The sequence below is a fragment of the Dama dama genome, chromosome 10 (assembly GCF_033118175.1).
Source record: "Dama dama isolate Ldn47 chromosome 10, ASM3311817v1, whole genome shotgun sequence".
In the NCBI taxonomy this organism is placed as follows: domain Eukaryota; kingdom Metazoa; phylum Chordata; class Mammalia; order Artiodactyla; family Cervidae; genus Dama; species Dama dama.
In genome coordinates, this window is record NC_083690.1 from 9187379 (window position 1) to 9209470 (window position 22092).

The 22092-nt window shown below is 47.0% G+C and overlaps 1 protein-coding gene across 2 annotated transcripts in view; it reads left to right on the top strand.

Moving 5' to 3' along the window:
* ABAT (4-aminobutyrate aminotransferase) overlaps positions 1-22092 on the top strand; it is an 87126-nt gene that overhangs the window by 12110 nt on the left and 52924 nt on the right. Inside the window, exon 1 of one of the 2 annotated variants that reach the window (XM_061152795.1) lies at positions 15428-15840. The exons of the other annotated variant lie outside the window; for it this stretch is intronic. The gene's annotated coding sequence lies outside the window, so the exon portion shown is untranslated. Of the gene's footprint in view, positions 1-15427; positions 15841-22092 lie in introns of those variants that run through there. 2 annotated transcript variants of the gene reach the window in all.

The following is a 22092-nucleotide window of genomic DNA, read 5'->3' on the forward strand; positions in this document are numbered from 1 at the left end:
CTGGAAAATCCCATGGATAGAGGAGCCTGGCAAGCTATAGTTCATGGGATCGCAAAAGAGTCAGACACAACTGGGCGACTGAGCACGCACACACACACAGATTAGAAGATAAGAGTGAGTGATCAGATGCTTTCTACCTGCCAGGCACCGGGTTCTATTTGGAGTATCTCATTTAAAACTTTCAATAATCCAGGTGGGAATGACCTTCTTGGTGGATGTGGAAACAGAATCAGAGAATTTTAGGTTTCTTGGCCAAGGTCACAGAGGAAAGAAGGGCCAGAAACTGGACACGTGAAACATAATTCAGCCCATAGCAAGACTAGTATGGTGTTGTCATGAACATTCTAGAACAAAATGGTTGCCCCATTTAGACTCTGCCAACTGTGTATATGAGGGGTTCCCTTCCTCCATACCCTCTCCAGCTCCAGCACTTCAACTTGCTATTATATTTCAGCCATTCCAGGGGTTGTTAATTTTTTTTAAAACATTTCATTACTAACTGAATTCATCACCTTTTCTATATTACGTAGGTTGACTACCTGGAATTCCTGTTTTATGATGTGCCTATTGAGATCGCTTGTCCATTTTTCTTTGCATTTGTCTATTTTTCTTTTTCTTATAGATTTGTCAGAGTTTTCTTAATCTTTCTGGATAAAGATCCCTCTGCCAGTTATGTGTTATGGATCTTCTTCTACTCTGAGGCATGAATTTACTTTCCAATGGTGACTTTAAGTTATTGAGCATGAGTAACTCATGCTCATCTTTTTTTGTGGTTTTGGGTGCTAGTTCAGAAATTTAAAGTCATTCATGTTGCCCTTCTATTTTCTAGAAGCTTTCACATTTAGTTTTTGATATTTATCTCTATTGTCTGCCTGGGGTTGATTTTTAGGTATTGATTGAGGTAAGATCATGATAAATTTTTCTTTCCATATGAATAATCCCACTGAGCCAATATCACGGACTCTTTAATTAATTAATTAATTAATTTTTGGCTGTGCTGGGTCTTTGCTGCTCTTCACAGGCTTTCTCTGGTTGTGGCGAGTGGAGGCTACTCTTCATTTCGGTGGCTTCTCTTGTTGCAGAGCACAAACTCTAGAGCGCACGCTCAGCAGCTGTGGTGCATGGGCTTAGTTAGTCCAAGGCACGTGGGATCTTCCTGGCCCAGGGATTGAACCCATGTCCCTTGCACTGGCAAGCAGATTCTTATCCCCTGGGCCACCAGAGAAGTCCTAGGGTTGCTTCTTTGCAGGGGAATCTGTTACCTCTGTAGTGACACATGGGTCCTCTAGCCTCATCCCACAGTTCCTGGCTCTGAGTATCTTGGTTTTGCTGGCAGTGGAAGCGACAGTTTTTCCTCGCAGGCAGCCCGAGTTCTACTGGCGATAGCATCTGCCAGGCTCGACATCAGGTCTGGAACCCTTCTGTCCCCAGCCAGCGAGCATGTCCTGCCTGCTGGGCATTTGCAGGACGCGCCTGATGCGGGCCCTGCGCCACGGCCTTGAGCCAGTGCTCACCATTCATCGTCATCTCTGCTCATCACCCCACAGATGAGCAAACAGCAGCCCAGAGCGCTCAAGCCACTGGCCTAAGACCACACAGCTTCCAAGGGGCAAACGTGACGGTTTTCTTTCTTTTTTAAAATTTTATTTATTTCTCATTTTATTTTTGGTTGTGCTGGGTCTTTGCTGCTTTGCACAGGATTTCTCTAGCTGTGGTGGGGAGGAGCTGCTCTCTAGCTGCTTCTCATTGAGGTGGCTTCTCTTGCTGTGGAGCACAGTCTCTAGGCTCGCAGGCTTCAGGAGCTGTGGCTCCTGAAGAAGACTCCATAGTCGTGGTGCATGAGCTTAGCTGCTCCGTGGTATGTGGGATCCTCCCGGGCCAGGGATCGAACCTGAGTCCCTTGCATTGGAACGTGGATTACTATCCACTGTGCCACCAGGGAAGTCCATGACAGTTTTCAGCTCGCTATGGATTTTATTTTCTAAATTTGAATAGTACTTTTTTTTTCCTCTTCCAAATGGTGGATCCGATTCTTCAGGAATTTTGACTGAAGAATTCCAACTTTGTTTTGAGTCTGGATTCTAAAATATCCCCAAATCTCTGCCCAAGACCCCCTCATTCTGCCCTTGGCACTGCTTTTTCAATTTTGTACCCAGCATGGGGTTTCGTTTCTTCCTGCACCACGTAGAATAATTAAGAAGATTTTAATGTGTCAAGATACATGTCTGCTGGTTTTTGTTTTTTGGTCTGATGGTTTTTTATGGAACTGGAGGAGGGCTATGTATGCCATCACTTAAAATCTCATTAAATGGATCCATCCCTGTTTTGGGAGGGCTTCCCTAATGGCACTAGTGGTAAAGAACAATGTAGGAGGTGTAAGAGACTTGAGTTCAATCCCTGGGTCGGGAAGATCCCCTGGAGGAGGAAGTGGCAATCCACTCCAGTACTCTTGCTTGGAGAATCCCATGGACAGAGGAGCCTGGTGGGCTACAGTCCACAGGGTTGCAGAGAGTCAGACATGACTGAAGTGACTTAATACGCACTGTTTGGGGATGGGAAATCCAGACAGAGCTGACAAGATTGATGATGTTTTCATGAAACTGGGCATCTGTTGTGTTCCTTGTGGGTTCTTATGGCAGGAATTTGCTGGCGAGAGGACAAAGAAGCAGGAACTTTAGAGTCTGTAGAGATGGTGTAGTTTTGGAATAAGGATCGGCTTTCCCCCTCCACAGCGGGATGCGTGGGAGGTGGAGATGACTACACTACCAGACTACAGATTTTCATTAGTTCCTCCATTTGCAAACATTGCTTCCCATACTGGTTCCCACTTCTGTACTGAGCACCTACTCTGCATGTCAGCGTGCTGGATGCTGCAGTTACCCTCTCCTCGTAGTTGTCGTTTAGTCGCTAAGTCGTGTCCAACTCTTTGCAGACTGCAAATACCAGACCTGGACTGCAGCCCGCCAGGCTCCTCTGTCCATGGGATTCTCCAGGCAAGGACACTGGAGTGGGTTGCCATTCCCTTCTCCAGGCAATCTTCCCGACCCAGGGATCAGACCCATGTCTCCCTCCTTGCAGGCTGATTCTTTACCACTGAGCCTCCAGGGAAGGTCATCTCAAAGAGAAATAAAGCAACTAGACTCCAATAAAAATTAAGAAAGAAAGCTGACCTTGGGCCACGTCCGGGCTGGTGCTCACGGACAGAGAAGGAGAAGAAACTCTGGAGGCCACCGCATCCTAACACCTGAGTTCCAACTGGGGACCCTCAGGGGGTGAGTTCACACAGCTCTGTGCCCCGTTCCCCACCCACACAGTGCACATCCCCGACCTCCTCCCCGTCCCCCACCTAAGACCATGCTCCTGGAGCCGCTGAGCTGGTCCTGGGAACACTGGCATACATCTGTGTCTACCCTGAGTTTGTATCCAGGAGAACTTTTTTCCCACATCTCTTCAACTCTGTGAAACGAAGAGTCCCAGGTTTGTTTGGGGACATCCTTTGGAAAGAAGTGGCATGTGAATGCCACATGGTTATCGGGGTAAGTTGCTGAGTCTGCAAGGCATCTCCACACTTGAGCTGGCGTTGGAAGCGAGAACTCCTTGGAGACTTCTGTGAAAAGGCAGGAATGAGAAGCAGATGGTTCCTAGTGGCTGCGATAAGAGGCCAATGACTTGTTGTACTTACCATTTTCTGCAGGAGCCAAATGATGGTAGAGATTATGTTTCTCCGCAAGCATAGTATCATCCCATCGCACTGCACTCGTGATTCCGCAGAAAAGCAGGCCCGATGGTCATGTATTGGATACCAGGAGGGGAGATGAGACTTACTGAACCTTCCGTGGGTCTCAGTGTCCCCATCTGCAAAAAATCTCTGCCTTTGCCTCACAGGCTGTTTACGAACACCAGCAAGCAGAGAGCACCAAGGGGCACTTCGGCTTTCTCGGCCTCGGCTTTCTCATCCACTAAATGGGAAGAAGTCTTCCTTGTTACGGAGCGTTATTTTTCTGTGCTGGGTCCTTGTCCCTGTGCGCTGGCTTTCTCTAGTTGTGGTGCACGTGCCTCTCATTGCGGTGGCTTCTCTCGTTTCTGAGCACAGGGTCCAGGGCTCAGTAGTTTCAGCACTCGGGCTTAGTTGCCCGAGCATGTGGGGTCTTCCCAGACCAGGGATGGACCCTGTGTGCCCTGCATTGGCAGGCGGGTTCTTAACCAACGAGTCTGACGTCCCAGCCCCAGAAGTGTCCACATCCCAAGGACTGAGCAATACTCAACACACAAATTATATTTCGCATCGACAATAAGAGAGTCTACGGCCATACCACCCTGAACGCGCCCGATCTCGTCTGACAATAAGAGAGAGGTGAAAGGGAGCTTACATCCTGGGGCAGGGAGACAGATGTTTCCATGAACAAATGGGAAACAGCGAAGGGCCTCAGTGAAAATCAAATTCCATGACTTGAATTAGTGGGAGTCAGCAAGTCCATGTGAGAGTCAGACCATAAAGAAGGCTGAGAACCAAAGAACTGATCCTTTCAAACTGTTGTGCTAGAGAAGACTCTTGAGAGTCCCTTGGACATCAAGGAACTCAAACCAGTCAATCCTAAAGGTAATCAACCCTGAATACTCATTGGAAGGATTGATGCTGAAGTTGAAGCTCCAATACTTTGGCCACCTGATGTGAAGAGCTGACTCACTGGAAAAGACCCTGATGCTGGGAAAGACTGAGCGCAAGAGGAGAAGGGGGTGAGAGAAGATGAGATGGCTGGATCGCATCCCTGGCTCAATGGCCATGAGTTTGAGCAAAGTCCAGTAGATAGTGAAGGACAGGGAAGCCTGGCGTCCTGCAGTCCGTGGGGTGGCAAAGAGTCAGACACAACTGAGCAACTGAAGAAAGAAAGAGAGGCCTCCCTGATGGGGTGGTTTCTGAGCTGTGAAAGGTGCCAGTCATTCAGAGACGGGGAAGCATGTTCCCAGGTTGGGGGCTAGGCTCTGCGCAGCGGGTGCACACAGGACCCAGTCCAAGGATTTTGAGGTTATAGTGAGAAGGTTGGGTTTTATCCTCTTTGCAATCAGACACCGTTGACAGGTTGTTAACCAGGGAGTGACGTGATCTGCTTCACTTTAAAGCAATCCCTCTGGGTCCAGCCCTCGCTCCAAAGCTGGTCCCTGGTGCTGGAAAGGATGGGAACTGCTGCTCTTCCGTGACCTACAGTATTTACAGCAAATGATACTGCTTTCTAGACACAATAGTGACGTACAGGTTTTCACTTAAAGTTTTTTCTGGTCAAAAAGCAAGAGGGGGGGCTTCCCTGGTGACTCAGTGGTAACAAATCCACCTCCCAATGCAGGAGACACGGGTTTGATCCCTGGTCCCGGAAGATCCCGCAAGCCACCGAGCAGCTAAGCCGGTTCGCCAAAACTACTGAGCCCATGCTCCAGAGCCTGGGAGCGACAGCTATGGAAGCCTGAGCGCCCTAGAGCTCGGGCTCAGTAACAAGAGAAGCCACCGCAAGGAAAAGCCCGCTCACGGCAACTGGAGAGGAGCCCCACCTTGCCGCAACTTGAGAAAAAGCCTGCACAGCAAAGAAGACCCAGCACAGCCAAAAATAAATAAACAATTTAAAAAAAAAAAAAAAAAAGCAAGATAGGGACTTCCCTGGCGGTCCAGTGGTTAAGACCCCACACTTCCATTGTAGGGGACTCTGGTTAGATCAGGGAACCAAGATCCCATAGGCCACGCGGAGCAGCCAAAAACTAGGGAAACAAAGCAAGATCACGTCAAGGTGGGTGTGGGGGAGTCTTGTAAATGTTGGTAAAGACAGAAAAATGGGGCAGACAGCAAATGCTGGCTCGGGAGAAACACACACCTCCAGCACTGCCGGTGTATTAGCAGGAAAAAGAGCCTGCGCGTGGCTGCAGCGGGTGGCTCGGCCAAACCTGCGCATGCGTGCTTTCTCTACAGAATGAACTCTGGACCTGGATACGCGTGCGTCGCCGTTGTATCCTAAGGAAGATAGGATCAGTCTGTGGTTTCAAAGCTTGGAAAGCCTGGATCAGTGTCGGCTAACTTTTTCTGGAAGGGCCAGATGGCCAGTGTTTTCCGCAGTGCGGCTGTGTGCTTTCTGTCGCAGCCACAGAAGCGAACGAGCAGAGATGGGTCTTCATCTGCAAAAATCACGCAGCTGGCCCCAGTGTGCAGACTCATAGCCTAGAATTTGAGTCCCCGGGCCGCCAGGCCTCAGCACATGCTCTTGCCTGGCCTTCCAGGAATCCCAGATTTCCTTTCCCAAGCTCCCCTTTCCTTCTGTGCCTTGGGATGAGTCTAGAAGTTTCGCGTTGTGGTGACAAGACGTGCCCTGCGCTCCCTGACCCTGCTGACCTACTTTCAACTTTCAAGTATTTTACACCCGGGATCAGAATCCAGTTTGACCTGGTTCAGTGCCAGCAAACAAATGTCCTCTTTGGAGTCCATCTGAGAGCTCATCTCTTTCCACACCTTCGGAAACCAAACTAAACATAGATCAATGTCCCAGTGCCTGTGAGGCTCTCTGTGAATGCCAATAATGTCAAGTTATCCAGTACTTATTTTCCTGTGATTAAATGTCTAGACACATTCGGCTGCCATCAACTGACGCTGACCTAGCTCCGTGTTATAGTTTTTTCCTGTGTATTATTAGAGAAAGAGAGTGGCTGCTTTCAGGTCATTAACGATGATTCAGAAAATACCAAGAGGTGGAAAAAAGTAGACTTCTCCATAGCCCCATATCCAAGGCAAAACGGTGTTGAACAGAAATTTCATTTCTTTCCAGCCTTCTTTTTTCATGTATTGGTTTATGGGCTTGTTTTTGCGTCTGTATGAAATTCTAGCCAGACTGCATATAAAATTTTATGGTCTTTTCGCTCTCATTTACATCACTTCAAAAATTGTTCCCCTGCCTTTTTACGTGGTTTTCAGTAAATAATTGTCGTATCACAATTTATTTGAGCAGTCCTTTGCTGCTGGTTGTTTACATCATTTTTAGTGATCCTCTCTTCTAAAATACACTGTTCTGAACAGAGCTCAGAACTATTACTTTATTTAAGATTGATTGCATTAGCTATGTTTCTGGGGGTGGAATTATTTGGGATTCAAATATTTAATATCTCTTGACTCTTTGGGGCTCCATTGTTTTCTATAAGTGTTGAACCCAGATACTATACATCACGATCTGTTTGGAGAGACAGCAGGCATGATATTCTGACTCTCAGATCAGAAATGCAAATAACATAACTCCCAGGTGCTTGCTTGCTTGCTTGGTCCTACCTTCTGGGTCTCATTTTAAAGAGAGGGAATTGACTCCATAGTTAACACACACCCTTAACTTCACAGGTGCTATTTCTTGAGTTTAACTGTGTGCTAGCAAATTGGCCACATTTCTAGAACTTCTAGACCCTTTGGATTAGGACTTTGCACACAAGAAGATGTCATTAATTTTTTTTCTTTTCCATTTTAGTTGACTTTAAGATGTTGAATATAGTTCCCTGTGCTATACAATAAGACCTTGTTGTTTCTCTATTTTATACAAAGTAGTTTGTATCTGCTGATCGCAAACTCGTAATTTATCCCTCCGCCTCCCTTTCCACTTTCGTAACCATAAATTTGTCTTCTATGTCTGTGGGCCTCTTTCTGTTTTGTAAAGTTCGTTAAAATCATTTTTTTAGATCCATATGTAAGTGATATCATATGATAGATATCAATAATTTTGTAATATAGTTGTGTCATTTTGGAGAAGTTTGTTTTCTTCCAAGTCCTGAGCTCTCTCATCTATAAAATGGGAATAGTAAGAATCCACTCAATACATAGTGCTCATGTGCCAGGCACTGTGCTGGGGATGCACCCCTTCTCTGGAGAATGGGGAATGGCCTGGAAGACAGATACGCAGGGCTTCCCTGATGGTCCAGTGGTTAAGATTCCAGCTGCCAGCGCAGGGGACACTGGTTCAATCCCTGGCCTGGGACGATTCCAAATGCCACAGGGCAGCTAAACCCATTCAGCACAGTTGCCGAAGCCCACGCTCTCCAGAGCCCACGTTCCGCAACAGGAGAGGCCACCACCGTGGGAAGCCGTGCGCAGCAGCAAAGATCCAGCACACCCCAAAATAAATAAACAATAAAAATTTTTAAAAAGGAAGATACACAGATAAATGCAGATGTGCAATCTGTGATAAATGGGAAGGAATAATAACACAAGGAGCTGTGAGAAATTCCAGCAGGATAAGCATATTTCCATGAGGTTTTAAAAAAAAAACAAGCTTCTCCAAGGAAATAACATGTGATGTTGGAGACCTGTGTGTGTGTGTGTGAGAGAGAGAGAGAGAGAGCTCAGATGTGTCCAACTATTTGCGACCCCTGGGATTGCAGCTCACCAGGCTCCTCAGTCCACAGGGTTATCCCAGGCAAGAATACTGGGGTGGGTTGCCATTTCCTTCTCCACAACTCCAGTATTCTTGCCTGGGATAACCCTGTGGACCGAGGAGCCTGGTGGACTGTAGTCCACAGGGTTGCAAAAGGGTCAGACTCCACTTAGCAACTAAACAAAAACAACTTTATATATAATCTTAAAAAAATTGGAATCATTGTATAAACTCTCTAAACAACATGATGCTGTCATCATACCACTTTTCATGTATATCCTTCCATACTGAAATCCCCCTAAAAACAACTGGGTTTACCTCATTGTCATTAAAGAATATGAAAGAGGAAACAAACAAACAAAAAAAAGAATACTGGAGTGGGTTGCCATTTCCTTCTCCAGAGGATCTTCCTGACCCAGGGATGGAAACTGTGTCCCCTGAATTGCAGGCAGATTCTTTATAGTCTTAGACACCAGGGAAGCCCCAAATAGGACACACAACTAACTTTAAAATTTCATCTCTTTCCCTTTTTTGGTAACATGTTCAGTAGGAAAAAAAAAGTTTTAACAGGGATATTCAGTCATTTGAGAATGGCTCAGTTCTTTTTTCTTTAATTTTTATTGAGTACAGTTGATTTACAATAGCTAAGTGAATCAGTTATACATATATCAGCTCTGATCTTTATCCTGTCCTATTTTAGATGTTAGGTAATCTATGAATTTCCCCATGATTTATATCCATTTTATTTATTTTTAAAATTTTATTAAATTATAGTTGAGTTAATAGAAAATTTTAAATTACATACCTGATTCACATTTAGAATTGACCCTTGACCAACACAGATTGAACTGCACAGATTGTTTTCAATAAATATAGAAACTAGAGACTTCCCTGGCAGTCCAGTGCTCAAAGACTTTGCCTTCCAGTGCAAGGGATGTGATTCAGTCCCTTGTGGGGGAGTTAAGGTCCCACATGCCTTGCGGCCAAGAAATCAAAATATAAAACAGAAGCAATATTGTAACAAATTCAACAATGACTTTCAAATAATGATCCACATCAAAAATATCTTTTAAAAATATAGCACCTATATTTTCACTTTACAGGTCTTTGAATTAACTAAGCGTGTTGGAGATTTGTGCAGGATTAGAGCTCACAGTATGTGGAATACAAAAAACTGGGGTTTGAATTCTGATTCTATGCACATATGTCAGCTTCCTGCCCTTGGGTGAGTCATTTATCAGTTCTTTGTTTTGAGGCAGAGACAGCGCTATGCAGATTTTGGGCTGTGGAGGTCGGTGACCATGACCCCCATGTTGTTTGATGGTCAGGTGTCCATTTTTAACTACAGTGGTCTAAATGGGGCTCCCCAGGTGGCATAGTGGTAGAGAGTCCACCTTCAATGCAGAAGACACAAGAGATGCAGGTTTGATCCCTGGGTCGGGAAGATCCTCTGGAGAAGGAAATGACAACCTGCTCCAGTATTCTTGCCTAGAGAATCCCAGGGATGGAGGAGTTTGGTGGGCTACGGTCCCTGCAGTAGCAAAGAGTCGGACACGACTAATTGACTGAGCTTGCACACACACAAAGTTCTGATTTAAGAAGTAGGAATGATTAAGGAATGAGAAAATTATGGACTCCACAGCCAGAAAGATTTGGAGGTACCCGGGTAGCACCCCTCTGTAGGTTATCAGGGAAGCTTGTTAACCTCTCTGTGCCTCTTTCACATCTGCAAAATGGGAGGGAAAATTCCTAACAGAAAGGAGTCGTTTTGAGGCTTAAAAGAGATTACATAGGAAAAGTGCTTACCTCGGTCCTAGACACAAAACAGGTGCTCAGACAGAAGCGACAGGTACAGCTTTGGTTCCAGGTGCTTAGGCATTCAAAAGTGGGCTGAGCACACTATGGAGAACAGTATGAAGGTTCCTTAAAAAAAACTCACCATTCAGAAAACTAAGATCATGGCATCCGGTCCCATCACTTCATGGCAAATAGATGGGGAAACAATGGAAACAGTGAGAGACTTTATTTGGGGGGCTCCAAAATCACTGCAGATGGTGACTGCAGCCATGAAATTGAAAGATGCTTGCTCCTTGGAAGAAAAGCTATGACCAACCTAGACGGCATATTACAAACCAGAGACATTACTTTTCCAACAAAGATTCATCTAGTCAAAGCTGTGGTTTGTCCAGTAGTCGTGTATGGATGTGAGACTTGGACTATAAAGAGAGCTGAGCGCTGAAGAACTGATGCTTTTGGACTGTGGTGTTGGACAAGATTCCTTGAGAGTCCCTTGGACAGCAAGGAGATCCAACCAGTCCATCCTAAAGAAAATCAGTCCTGAATATTCATTGGAAGGATTGATGCTGAAGCTGAAACTCCAATACTTTGGCCACCTGATGCGAAGAGCTGACTCATTTGAAAAGACCCTGATGCTGGGAAAGATTGAAGGCAGGAGGAGAAGGGGACGGCAGAGGATGAGATGGTTGGATGGTATCACTGACGCGATGGACATGTCTGAGCAAACTCAGGGAGTTGGTGAAGGACAGGGAAGCCTGGCGTGCTGCAGTCCATGGGGTCTCAAAGAGTCGGACATGACTGAGCGACTGAACTGAGCTAAAAAAAATGTAAAACTAGAGTTTCCACGCCATCCAGCCATCCCACTCCTTTGCATCCCAATGTTCATAGCAGCACCGTTTACAATAGCCAAGACAGGAAAACAACCTACATGTCCATCAATAGTTGAATGGATTAAGATGATGTGGTCCATGTACACAACGGAATACTACGCATCCATGAGGCAGAATGAAATAACGCTATTTGTAACATGCACAGAGCTAGAGGTTGTCATACTAAGCAAAGTAAGTCAGAAAGAGAAAGATAAATACCGTATAATACCACTTATATGTAGACTCTAAAACACGACACAAATGAAAGTATCTGTGATACAGAAACAGACTCACACACATAGAGAACAGACTTGTCATGGCCAAGGAGGAGGGGCGTGGGGGAGGGAAGGGCTGGGAGTTTAGGATCAGCAGATGTAAACTATTGCATATAGGATGTATAAACAACAAGCCCCTACTGTATAGCACAGGGAACTATATTCAGGATCCTGTGATAAACTATAATGGAAAAGACTATTTTAAAAGAATATACATATACACACACATATAGGTGTAATTGAATCACTTTACTATTTGGCAGAAATTAACACAACATTGTAAATCAACTATAAAAAAAAAGTGGGCTGGGGCTTCCCTGGTGGCTCAGTGGTGAAGAATCCACCTGCCAATGCAGGAGACAGGGGTGCGATCCCTGGTCTGGGAAGATCCCACATGCTGCGAGGCAGCTCAGTCCTGGCGTCACAGTTACTGAGCCCATGCTCTGCAAAAGAGAAGTCACTGCAACGAGCATCCCACGCAGCACAACTGGAGAGCAGCCCCCAATCGCCACAACTAGAGAACAGCCCACGCAGCAACAAAGACCCCACACAACCAAAAATAAATAAATAAATAATTTTAAAACAACTAACAATAATAAAAAGAAGTGGGCTGAGTAGATCTGAAGGTAACTCCCTGGGTGTAGCAAGATGGCTTCAGCATGCTGTTTTCACCTCCATCACCACCTTTGATCTTAAGAACCACCCTGCAAGGTATAGTCAGCCCCTTGCAGAGCTGGGGAGACTGAGGCATGGGGGCCCTGCAAGGTCCGAACATGACCTCGGACCAAGTGTCTTCCTGTCAATGCCCTCGTGCTCCCTTGAAACTTGCCACACCTCCGAGGTGTGTTCCAGTTTTTGCTTCACCCTCTGGTTATGTATGGCGCTAGTGGTGAAAGAACCCGCCTGTCAATGCAGGAGACTCAAGAGATAAGGAAATAGCAACCCACTCCAGTATTCTTGCCTGGAGAATCCCGTGGGCAGAGGAGCCTGGCGGGCTGCAATCCATGGGGTCGCAGGGTTGAGCATGACTGAGCAACTAACACATACTCTGCCGTCATCCTGGAACAGGGAAAAAGACCATCATCTAGTACCAACTAGCCCCTGCAGGGCTGACCTTCCCTGAGGGTGCAGTGGGGGTGCTGTGTGTTTTCTGGGGAGGCTCACAAAGCGGGAAGACATTTCTCATGAAGAGCTAGTGTTGACATTTGTGACTGCTCATAAAGCCATGTTCCCCAGACTCACTGGTTCACTTAAGTCTCAAACCAGTGTGATACCCAAGTCTAAGAGCTGCTGGGGGCTCAGGGGACATTGTTCCATACTGCTCCTTTGCAACTTCTTTGGCTTAGATTTTGATCGGTTGCTCTCCCAGATATTTGTAGAAATGTGTGCCCCCTGCAGCATGATCAGGTAGTTCATGATGATCAATCAGCATGGAGAAAGCAGAGGGAGAGTGAGGTGGCAGCCGGGAGGCCAATCAGAAGGCTGGGGCCGCCGTCCACCTAAGACACGATGGGGACCACAACTGGGACAGGAGAAAGAGGAGAGGGTGGAGGCTGGAGCTGGTGTGGAGGGAAAATGCCAGGGCGTAGTACTTAGTGGAGAGAGGGAGGGAGCAAGGCTGTGTCTCGGGTTTCCAGCTTGAATAACTGGGTAGACAGTGGTTCTACTTGCTGAGATGCTGAACACAGGGAATGGAATAGAAGCGGTGAAGGGGGGGAAATGATGGTTTTTAGCTGGAAATGTATCGAGCTTAATGTGCACGACTCTGGTTGGAACAAAGAGGAAGATTCAGGGATGGGGAATCATGTGTGGAAACCATGAGCGCACATGAGCACTCCCAGGGATGCATGGATGGATGGATGGGTGGATGGGTGGACAAGTGGGAGACTGGGTGGGTGGATGGATGGAAGAAAAGATAGATGGGTGAAGGCAACTGGAAGTATGTAGAAAAGCTGATTTGTGTAATGATCTCCAAACATTTCTGATATAATATGAATATTTTTTTTTAAATCAATACTCTGATACTAGTTTTGAGTTGAGGCTCATATATATCTAAATCTGAACATTGTCTTTCTATTTCCTTTTCATGTGAAACTTGTTAATTATGTATTATACAAATATTTTTCTCCTAGATGGACCTTGAAGGCATGTTGCTAAGTGAATAACTCAAACAGAGAAACACATATACTGTATGATCTCACTTATATGTGGAATCTAAAACAAAAGTACCCACCAAGCTCATAGAAAAAAAGGTCAGACTTGTGGTTGCCAGAGGTAAAGGAAGAGAAAACTAAAGGAAGGCAGCTGAAAGTTATGAACTTCCAACTATAAGATAAATAAATACTAGGGACGAAATGTGTAATGATGATGATAGTTTACACTGCTGTATAATACACAGGAAAGTTGTTCAGAGAGCAGATCCCAAGAATTCTTATCCTAAGGAAAGTTTTTATTCTATCTATGTGAGATGATAGATGATAACTAAACTTACTACAGTGATTATTTTACAGTATATGTAAATCAAACCATCATGCTGTATACCTTAAACTTAGTGATGTATGTCAGTTATTTCTCAATAAAACTGTGAAACCTTAAAAAAAAAAAAGATAGATGGGTGAATAGATGGATGGATGGATGAATGGGAGACTGGGTGGGTGGCTGGATGGAAGAATAGATAGATGAGTGAATAGATGGTTAGACAGATGGGTGAATAGATGGATGGACAGATGGATGAATGAGTGGATGGATGGATGGCTGGATGGATGGATAGAAGGATGAGTGGGAGACTGAGTGGGTGGATGGATGAATGGATGAGTGAGAGACTGGATGGATGGGTGGATGAATCGATGGATGGATGGGTGGGAGGATGGATGGATAAATAGAAGGATGAGTGGGAGACTGGGTGGGTGGATGGATAGAAGAAAAGATAGGTAGGTGGATGGATGGTCAGCTAGATGACAGACAGAAATCTAGATTTTATTCTATTTAGATTGAATCAGGTGGAATTGCTGTTTTGGTTGTTAAAAATGATCAAATATTTAATTTTTGCAGGCTGAAGCACTTGAGGGGGAAGGGTACTGATGTCTGCAATTTACTTTGAAATGCATCAACAAATCAAGAGGGTTAATGGATGGAGAGAGGGGTAGATGCTGTGATGAAGTGATTATGGTAAAAACGTTAACAGCAGAAGCCAGGCTGTGGGTGGACAGGTATTCAGAGTCAAATTCATCTTTGCTGTATGTTGGGAATTTCCATAATAAATTCAGGGGAAATGTTTTCCAATGGTCAAATGTTGACATTTTCGTGTGGTTTCACTGAGTGTTTACTCCTCATCTCGCCAAAAGATCCTTGCAGGTTTCCTTTCTGTGTCATCAACTGCCTCTGCCTTGCTGAGACTCCTCTGGCCTTATTCTTCCCAGAATTGGGGGCTGGGGCAGGGGTCATTGTCCCCCACACCACCCCCAAAGTTCAGGTTGAATTGCCCCAACGTGCTGATTACCGCCCCAAGTTCGCCGGTATCTGGCTTGTAATAATTATAGATTTCCTCTGCGATTTGAGCGCATTGGTTGCCATGGCAACGGCGTAATAGCTCAACTGAAGCGCTGTCACGGTGATTTAGCCTCCGGTCTGGGCGACCCCACCTCCTTGCCGTCGTCATGGCAACTGATGAGCAGCATGTGATGGAAAGCTCTGGGCTCCCCCCACTCAACCTCCCCATCTTGTGACCATTGCCACGCCCTCTTCTGGGCCCCTCTTTGGACAGGCACTGACCCCAGCTTGGGCTGTAATGGGGAGGCTAGAGTAATCCCGCAGACCCCCTCCCAGAGAGGGGGGTCAGATGGACTGTAAGGACCAGGGCAGCCGCCCCTCCCCCTGGCCCCGGAGGTCTTGGAGATGACCTGGCGCCCCTCAGAGCCCCTCAGGGCTGTGGCCCCGACACAGGCTGTTTCTGCCGCCACCGTCCAGGGGAAGCCATTTAGTCTTCCGCAGCCTTGGGTTTGTGCTTTGTAGCTTCAGGAATTCCTGAGCTGGCTAGAGAAAAATCAAGAGAGAGGCTTCTGGAAGGGGTCAAGGCGACAAAAACAGCCTATTTCAGAAAGTCCTAGCGCAGGTGGTTCGTGTGGATCTTTTCCTTTCTGCTTCTGTGCGGAAATCTCTCTCCCTCTCTCTCTGAATCCATCTTTCCACCTCACGCGCTCTCTCTCCCTTCCCTCCTCCTCACCTTCTCCCCATCCCTCTCCTCTAAGCGCTTGCTAGGAGCCAGCTGAGCGCATCCTTTTCCAAAGCTGCTTTGCTTCGCAGGCTCCCTGTTCCCCCTCCAGTATCTGAGCCAATGTTCTGGGGACAGCCTGGGAGTCTAGAGCATCCTCCTAAGGGGGGATCTGTTACCGGGCGCCGCCTCTTAGGATGAACCAGCTGGCCGCGTCCCTGAAACTCTGCAGGATGGCATAGAGGAGGCATTGTAAGCAGGCAAGAGCTGGGCTTGCTGCAGGACCCTGACGACCGGGCACTGTGAGTGCAGACGTGTGTGTGTGTGTGTGTGTGCATGTATTTGCATGTATTGCATGTATCTGCTGACATATGGAGGTGTGTCACTGTTATCTGTGGTAGCGGGTGTGTGAGTGTGTACCCCGTGGCACATGGGCAAGTGTGCCTGTGGGTGACTTTCTATCTGAAGGACACACAAACCTGCATGACAGATTTTTCAAGGATATTTTGCAAAGAGAACGTTGCAGGATGAGCCCTCCTATTTTAATTTTTTATTGAAGTATAGTTGACTTTTTTTTTTTGATGTATGAGCCCCTTTCACATGATAACAAGATAAACAAAGATGGATGTTAAAATGCTAAGCAAGGAATTGAATTTGCATCAGTAGGTTGGCAGAACCACTTCTTAATGCATCTGCCTTCTGGCCCTAGGAAATGAAGTGAGGGTCACCTTGAAAGGGCATTTTTGCTCAAGCCCCCCCCCCCCCAAGAGATCCTTGCCTTTTGTCATACGGGCTAAAACAGCACACACATGCACACACACACATGTACATACATACACATACACACACACACACAACCTCCTCTTTGAAACTCGAAGGCTGAGGGAGCCCCTTCAGGGCACATTTCGCTTTCTTCCTCCATGAGACAGGAGGAGTTTGCTTGACATGTGGGGGGCTTATGACAAGGAGGTATGGGAAACTTTGGCTGGCAGCATGCTCACAGTGTTCATTTCTGTGGTCGATTAGAAGTTCCTTTTGTATTTTTTGACCAAAGCAGCCCCGGCCTCAAGAGGCAAGCAGGTTGAGAAAGGGAGATTTGATTTCCAGGGCAAGATGTGGGAACCCTGGCAACTTGCCGCTTAAGATCGAGCAGTTGGTGAGTGAGGGCAGGCGGCCGCATCGCCTCCTGGAAGGGAATTCTTTGTGCTTCTCCGCTCCTGAGTGTTTGGGAGGCTTGGCGGCCAGTATCTGTGGGTGAACGCTGCTGGTGGTCTGGGCAGTGCCCTTGGCATCTTGAAGGAAAGAACAGATTCGAAGATAAGGACCAGCCTCAAGAAGTTTCCAGTTCACGTAGGCACAGACCCTGCTTATTCAGCACCTCGCCCTCGAGGCCTTGCTGTTACTTGTGATTCTAAGTTGCTGCCCTCATTCCCCTACGCCACGGCCTCTGTCTGCAGAGGCCCCGCCACCCTGGCCCACCTGCCAAAGCTCTAATCACCTTTAAACATCCTCCGTCACTGCTTCCGGGAACCTCTTAGACCCAGGTAGACCAGATGCCCTACGTCCTCCTCGGCAGGCCCCCAAGTCCCCTGCACCTCCGGCATCAAGTACCCTGTAGACCGCTTTCTTCATTTACCCATGAGCTACAGTTAATTTTACAAGGAGTCAGAAAAATACGAAGACATTCAAAGTGACCAGCCTGGACTCTTAAAATATCAGTGGCATGAAAGACAAAATGGCTGAGAAATGGTCCCAGGTTAAAAAGAGATGAAAAGAAAGAAAAAAATGAGAGAGAGAGAGAGAGATGAAAGAGCCTTGCACAACCAAGTGCAGTGATGAGTGGTTCCCAGGGGAAGTTTGAAAAACAGAAAGAGCCGCCAGAGATGTTTTGGGGAAAAATGGGGAAATTTGAATACAGAAAATATTTGATACTATTATGTAAAGAATCCGCCTGCCAGTTCAGGAGACACAGGTTCTATCCCTGGATTGGGAAGGTCCCCTGGAGAAGGAAATGACAACCTGCTCCAGTATTCTTGCCTGGGAAATCCCATGGACAGAGGAGCCTGGCAGGCTACAGTCCATGGGGTTGCAAAAGAGTCGGACATGACTTAGCAACTAAACAGCAACAAATTATGTCAATGGTGAATTTCCTGAAGGTGACATATCTGTATCTCAGGTCATTTGTACTGAAGTTCTATGAGACAAAGTCTCGTTTTCAGAATGTACAGGCCAGAGGATTTAGGGATGAAATATCATAGAGTCTGCAAGTACTTCTCAAAGAATTCAGAAGAGAGATAATCAGTACATAGACTGATTGATAGATGGGATAGGTATGTATGTGGCTCACTGTTAACGGTTGGTGATTCTGCGATTACAGGTGGTTGTTGAGCAACTTGCAACTTTTCTGTAGGTTTGAGACGCTTTAAAGCCCCACCACATGCTGCCTAGCTCAGTCCGTGTACTGCTTTATATAATGCTCAGAGCAGCCTCTGGATGGGGGAGCTCTGTCATACCCATTTTCCAGTTAAGAAAACAGAGGCAGAGCCAGATTCCAGCCCCAGCCAAAATCCACACAATGCCACTGCTCTACCGCCTCCCTTCTGGGGAAATTACGAAGGGTAGCAGTCTTGCCCACTTTCAGTCTGAGTCTGAGTGACTTCACATCTTCACTATGGTGTAGAGGTTAAGAGCGCTGGATCTAGAGCCAGCCTGGGTTTGTAGCCTGGCTCGTCTATTTAGTGGTTCTGTGTTTGGGGGCAAGTCACTTAACCTGTCTGTACTTCCATGTCCTTTTTGGTAAGAGAGGATGGTAATTGTAACTGCTTCAGAGAGCTGTTCTAAAAATTAAAAGCACTAGTATGTGTAAAAGTTTGAAACAGGGTTTGACCCAAAGCAAGTGATCCCTGGCGGCTCAGATGGTAAAGAATCTGCCTGCACTGCAGGAGACCCGGGTTCGATCCCTGAGTCGAGAAGATCCCCTGGAGAATGGAATAGCAGCCCACTCCAGTATTCTTGCCTGGAGAGTCCCCTGGACAGAGGAGCCTGGCCGGCTACAGTCCATGGGGTCACAAAGAGTGGGACACAGCTGAGCAACTAACACACACACACAAGTGATCCCAAATATCAACAATGTTTATTGTTGTTGCTATTACTGTGATTCTCGTAACCCCAGCGTTCTTGCCTCAGCCAGTGATGGTTAACCCTAGAGGGGTCTTTCTCTTCCACACCTAGGCCTGGCTTGCTTTCTAGCCCCTAGCAGTCTCTGCAGAGATATCAGGCTGGGTGGGGGGTGTGGTAAGAGGCCATCTTATCCCACCTCTTCCCAGCAGAACTGCCCTCCACAACTCACCTGAGAACCAGTTACTCAGCGTGCCGTAAAGACCTCCAGGGAAACATACAGCGGTTGGGTCGGAGCCCATGAGCCCAGGAGTTCACCAGAGCCTGCAAAGCCCATCCCCAAAGGCTGGAAGCAGGCACCTGTGATTTGTCTGTTGGGGGTCGCTCTCACGGCTTGACGTTTTGGGGGCAACTCCTCAGGGTGATCAAGAAAGAACCTCCATCGGGAGTGTTTATCTGTTCCCCCGTGGCCTTTTGTGAACCAGATGTTCGCACACTTGAAAAGTCATCCTAGGAGTGGACTGTGGGGGCCGGGGGTTGGGCGGGTGTTGTGTCTCAGTCCTGAGCCGCTGGGGTGGATCCTCAGTCACCCTGGTCCCCCTTCACGTCCCCCTTTCGAGGGGTGGGAGAGGAAAGGACTGTTAGCATAGTGACCACAGAGCCCAGGCTGCCTCGGAGGGACCCTGTGCTCAGAGCGTCCAGCATGTGACGTGCTGCTTGGTGGGGAGGTGATGGGACGAACGAACCGGTCGCTCCCTGTCAAGGGATGCCGATGACTCTCATCACAATGGGAAATTATCTTCTTTGTTTACTTATTTATTGTCTGTCTCTTCAGCCGGAATAGAGAGCAAGGGCTCTGATCTCTGGTCCCACCACTCTCGCCTGGGTCCTTGGGATTTACTGTTGTGTCTTTAGGTGACAGGCAGTCAGGAAATAGCAGAGCCTGATGGCAGACCCGTGAATGAATGAATGAGTGAATACATGCATTTCACAGGCTAAAGGCAGAGACAGGGATTGTGAACAGATCGCCACAGTACAGGTGAACATGCATAAGAATATGTGTATAAATCCATGGCTATTCTAATCATGACAAATATTGACAGTTGGAACAAGGTGATAGGTACAGCTAAGTTCGTCTTGTGTGTTTGCTTTTTTCTTCGGGCAGGGGGCCCACACCATTCAGCTTGCAGAATCTTAGTTCCCCAACCAGGGATTGAACCCGGGTCCCCTCCAGTGGAAGCTCAGAGTCCTAACCACTAGACCTCCAGGGAATTCCCCTGAAATGTTTTGTTAAAAAAAAGAAAAGAATGATTGCTGGGATTTCCCTGGTGCTCCAGTGGGAAGCAGGGGGCGTGGGTTCCATCACCAGTTGGGGAACTAAAATTCCGCATGCCTCAAGGTGCAGCCAAAAAAAAAAAAATGATTGCTGGAGAAATACAGATGAGTGGCGTCTAACCCTGAACTGAGAGTCAGGAAGGCTTCTTGGAGTAGGTGACCAGAAGTGGCCACTCTGAAAAAGTGCCCAAGATTCAGGGAATACCCACAGGGGAGGGGGCAGAGAGGACAATCCAGCAGACAGGATCATGTGAGAGATGACCTGGAGGCAGCAAAGAGCAGAGTGTATGTGAGTCTGCGCCCAGAGGACAGGGAGAGGGGGCGGGACATACAGGTTGCGGGAGTGGAGTGGGGGGTTACCCGGATGAGCAGCTGGGCTTTATCCTGCAGGTTGCAGGGAGCCAGGGAATGTTGGGGCACCCATGTTGTATGAAAAACTAAGATGATTTCAATATGAAGCCTTTAATTCGTTCCTACAACCCTTACCTTTTTGCCTGGAGGATGGCTGGGGGTTTTGTACTTGTCTCAAAGAGTATCCTTCCCCAGTGGTTCAATGGTAAAGAACCCGCCTGCCAATTCAGAAGATGCAAGAGACTTGGGTTTGATCCCTGGGTTGGTAAGATCCCCTGGAGGAGGAGGAAATGGCACCCCACTCCAGTATTCTTGCCTAAAAGAGAATCCCATGTACAGAGGAGCCTGGCAGGCTATCCATGTGATGGCAAAAGAGTGGGACACAACCAAGTGACTGAACAGAAGCAAGGAGTATCATTTTAGAGATGTGCTTTTTTTACTTAGCAAGTTTGTTTTCCTAAAATTATCTAAAGGCATAAAATGGAGGCATTTTTCTCAACGGGGGGTAAGGTAGAAGTAAGGTGGAGAATGACTGCTGATGACAGAAACCAAAGGAGGTTTGGACACCTGGGTGGGATTCTCCTACAGGGAGCATGCCAACCAGGATAAATTCCATCCCAGGTTTTTTGGGTTTTTTGTCTTTTTTTTTGGCGGTGGGGGGGGAGCTGTGCCACGAGGTATACAAGGCTACCTCGGTGGCCCAGCAGTAAAGAATCGGCCTGCAATGCAGGAGTTGTAGGAGACGCAGGTTCAGTCCCTGGGTCAGGAAGGTCCCCTAGAGGAGGGCATGGCAACCCACTCCAGTATTTTTGCTTAGAGAATCCCATGGACAGAAGAGCCTGGTGGGCTACAGTCCATGGGGTCACAAAGAGTCAGATACAGCTGAAGCAACTGAGCATGCACGCATGCAGCATATGGTATCTTAGTTCCCCAGGCCAGGATAGAACCCAGGCCCCCTGCAGTGAAAGCTCACAGTCTTAACCACTGGACCCCCAAGGAAGCCCCCATCCCAGTTTTATTTACTCTGAATATCTGGCTCTATGTGGACAAAAGACAGGAGAGGCGATCGATGTTTTGCACTTGCTTGACACTCTACCTTGCACATTGATAATCACCAGCAGCTGGGATCAGCCTTCCTCCCCAGGTTCAGGTCCCAGCCCTTTCTTTGGCGCTCTTTTTGTTTTGTCCTGGGGCCCCCCTCCTTTCAATAAACAAGCTAAACAATGCATTGCAAGCTGTAGGGTTAAGAGCTTCAGCCATCTGCCCTCTAGTACCATGGGAAGGCTCCCTAAACAGACAGGCTACGTTTGATGTCTCAGATGCTGCCAGACTGCAGGGGGCGTAGTGGGAGGTGGATGAGACTGGCATGAGGATCTTGGAAATCAACACGCATTCAGAAAGCCCTACTTTGATGCCCATCAGCAGACGAATGGATAAGGAAGCTATGGTACATATACACAATGGAATATTACTCAGCCATTAAAAAGAATTCATTTGAATCAGTTCTAATGAGATGGGTGAAACTGGAGCCCATTATACAGAGTGAAGTAAGCCAGAAAGATAAAGACCAATACAGTATACTAACGCATATATATGGAATTTAAAAAGATGGTAACGATAACCCTATATGCAAAACAGAAAAAGAGACACAGATGTACAGAACAGACTTTTGGACTCTGTGGAAGAAGGCGAGGGTGGGATGTTCTGAGAGAATAGCGTTGAAACAAGTATACTATCAAGGGTGAAACAGA